Raw genomic sequence first — 3,768 nt, 5'->3', positions numbered from 1 at the left:
AGAAACAACTTCCCAGCTTTGTGCCGCCTGCTGTCCCACGTAGTCACTGGCCTAGCCGTAGACGCGACTGCCTTCGGAGGGAGTTTTAAAACTCTCCTTATGCCTCTGAGGATCACATGGAAATCTGGTCCAGCTGTAGCAACTTCCGTTGTTCTCATTAGCAGAATCTTGTTCTCCCTTAGTTCTTACCGGTGCAAGTTGCAGCACAAAGGGTCGTGCTTTGGGCTCTACATCTCCCTTGAATTCGTCCTCTCCTTCTAGCTAAAAATACCAAGGCTCATGTAATTGAAAGTTATTGTGGTTCCCATCCAATTTCTTACACTACAAAGTTCCGTCTCTATATGGAAATTACTGAGAGACAATGCTTTTTCAGCCTATTATTTTGCAGGAATGATAATTCTGATTTATTCTTTTCATCCCTACTTGTCCTCTGACTAATGGAGAAGGAAAGAAATTACACAGAGAAAAGGACACATGAGACAAGAACACAATTTCCTATACAGGTTATTTACATATGAGTGCCTTTACAGGTTATAAAAACACATATTAGCTAATACAGGGCAGAAGTGTTTGAGACTTCATTTTTAAAAATTAGTGCAATAAATAAATACTAGTGCTCCGCTGCGTTAGTATAGCACTACTTACCAGACCGGCTGAATACCCAGAGGTGTCCAGCTGGAGATATTTTTTATAATTATCAAGTCGCAGAGGGTGAGCTGCGTTTTCTGAATAGCGAGTTCTTCATATTTCTGTGAGGTCTCAGACTGGCCAATCAAAACTCGGGGCAAACAAACCCAATTAATCATTTTTTGAAAGTTTTGGGCTAACTAGATGGAATCGTCCCCTTAATTTCATAGCTTCTAAACTCAAGCAGTTCTGGGTTTACGCTGTTCCAGTTCTCATCACTGAACTTCCTTAGAGGTCGAAACGCTGACGCAGTTTGTTATCCAAGTCTACCTGAATAAACAAAATGGTGCAAGATCTATCTAATGCTTTAATAGTCAGCGAGCTTTTGTCTGCTACTTGCTATCATCCACTCAAGTTTAATTTCCAACATTACACAAGTGTCTGCAGATTTCCCCTATAGTTATTTTATTCCTGAAGTCTTGACAAGAAAAGTCATCAAGTCTTAAAAAGGAAGGCAAATTCAAATTAAATAGACCCTGCAACCTCAAGCCACAATACTCAAAATTCTTCCCATGCCATGTTGGCCTTAAAGGAATCACGTGTGGTGCTGGAGCTCACACTCCCGATCTTCCCCACAGCGTGGGGAAGGAATGTCACTGTGCTGCGTCCAAAATATTCGTCCCCTGAGTCCGATGTCTTACCAGCTCCTCAGGCTGTGGGAAAGCCGCTGACTCCCTGCCTCTCGTTAAGGGCAGAAGCAATCACAAATTTTGGTCCCCTCAGAGGCGTTTGGCCCCATTCCAAGACCCCCTCGTTGGGGTGGTGCACGGCAAAGCCTCCTTCTGCCAGCACCCACACCCATGCCTTGCTGGGGGGCTTCCTTCCCAGGTGGATGTGCTCCACCAGATGTAGGTCACGCCATTAATGGAGGGTCCCTTCGCGTGGCGTGTACGGGTGGGGCTCACGAATATCTACACAAATGCCACTGCTTGTTTCCATAGTAACTTTGATGCTTCAGAAAGGAAAAGACAAGAAAGCCAGGAACGACGGGAGACAATGCAGGGAGGTAACAGCACTTCAGTGACATGTACTTGAGTTGCCCTGTGCCATTCCGAAGTGACAGAAAACCCAACTGTGACAGACAGGCGTCCTCCACTGATGATATTACAATTTCTGTAATTGCCCATCCCATAGCTGATTTTGCCATTTATTTTGTTCAGTTTGGGTTTTTTTGATGGTTCCTTTCTACACTAGCCGTTTGGCAAACAACGATGGCATTGGTGTGACCGTTGGGTATCTCCACCTGTAAGTGCGATATACAGGCCACCGGTACCAATGCTTTGAAAGCTATGCCATGCTTTTTAGAAATACAGGGATTTAAGTATAAAACGGGGCTCTGAGCAACCTGATCTAGTTAGTGGTGTCCCTGCTCACTGCAGGGGGGTTGGACTAGATGACCTCTAGGGGTCCCTTCCAACCCAAAACATTCTATGATTCTATGAAACCCACATGGGAGTACCACTGGGACTGAACAAGACAAGCATTGTTCTAGCTTCTTAAAAACGTTTATCCTTGTAAAGTTGAAATGTGCTTAAACTTCATGCAGTTAACTGAAAGTACGTTGTTGATGCTGACCTCTCACATGTTTAATGCCAAGACACATAGCATATGCATTTATTTCACCGTTTAAAGCAGCTGGCTTGTGTTTCTGCCTTACTTAAGTGGCAGCTGTGTGGCAAACTTCATGGGAATAGTTACCTCATACTGAGTGAGGGAATTGGTAGCTTGTCAGTATTTCAATCCCAACAACGACCAAGGCTTTTGTACTCGCAGAAATGACAAGAGTCTCTTCACCTAATAATCCTCTTTGTCAAGAGGTCTCACTCAGTGCAAGGCGAAGAAATGGAAATATTTCGCATCTAGTCCTTAGATTTCACCGACTATTTGCTCTGCTTGTGACTTTTGCCTGTTTTCATTGGTCTCTGCATACACAGTACCAGAGTTATTAGGAAGAGTATTGAACAGGACGGTGGAGGTTTGTCTTTCCAAGAGATTCGGTGTTGATTACAATGCTGTCCATCAGTTTAGCAGCTTCCTTTCTTGATGGAGAGTGTGACTACAGGGGAGAGATCCCCTCTCAGATTACTGCGTTGTGTGGATCTTGCCCTCTTTCCCAGGAATTGCTAGCTGGGCTCGAGAAACCTGACTGTACTTGTTGATCATAGAGAGCATCCTTAGGAAGGAGGGAGGAGAGACAGACCTAACCATGGCTGAGCAATTAACCCGGTTCGCCTGCTAATCTGCTTTGAAGATGAGGACCTTGAAGCTGATCTGCAATTGAAGAGAAAACCCTAACTATGGGTGCAACAGCTGCTCTCAACTGATACACTTAGAAGAAAATGTTCCTCTAATGTCTCCCTTACACAGCAGATCAGCTGTTTCATATTATTCTGCACTGAGCCTGCTTTTCTGGCCTTCGCTCTTCCTAGTAAATTGCTAAGGAGTAACCTATCCTAGGGACTGCAAGTCTGGGCTCATAGAAGCCAGCTCCAGCTGCAGAGGAAAAGATGCTGCTGTTTCTCGCCACTGTTGTGCATTAAGAGCATCCAGGAACGAAAACAACTCTCAGAGGATTTACAGCCCTTGCCACACACTGAGTCACAGCACTGAGGATTCAATAACAGGAGCCCTCCAGGTCCTTGAAATGCTTCTTTCAATGAGCATCCACTCCATCACACCAAGGCTAAGCGTAAACAAACTTTTCTATCCATACACTTATCTCAGCCACCTATTGGGTTTTCCTGATAATGCCGTGGCAGGCTCCGGAGGAGAAAGCAGTTCAGTCGGTGCTGCTCCTGGTACTATTTCAGCATCAGGGATCAAATTAACGTCCTTGAGGGTGCAATATCTAAGCGAGAGAACTTCAGCGGGCATGTCCGAGGGCTTTAAAAAAAATAAGTAATAAAGCAATCAGTACCCATGGGGTTCTGTGATGAACACGGACACGGAGGAGGTGGAGGGAAGGATGGAGTTAAACCTGCCAGAGGGTGAGGAGCGGGGCCTCTGCTCGACTTGGGGGGACAAGAGACGGCCAGGCTGTGGCGATGGGGGAGGCAGCGGGCTGGGAAGGGGGGCTGGGGC

The sequence above is a fragment of the Egretta garzetta genome, unplaced genomic scaffold (assembly GCF_000687185.1).
Source record: "Egretta garzetta isolate BGI_Z169 unplaced genomic scaffold, ASM68718v1 scaffold38, whole genome shotgun sequence".
NCBI lineage: Eukaryota > Metazoa > Chordata > Aves > Pelecaniformes > Ardeidae > Egretta > Egretta garzetta.
The sequence above is the reverse complement of the archived record's forward strand: the minus strand, read 5'-3'. Positions refer to the sequence as shown.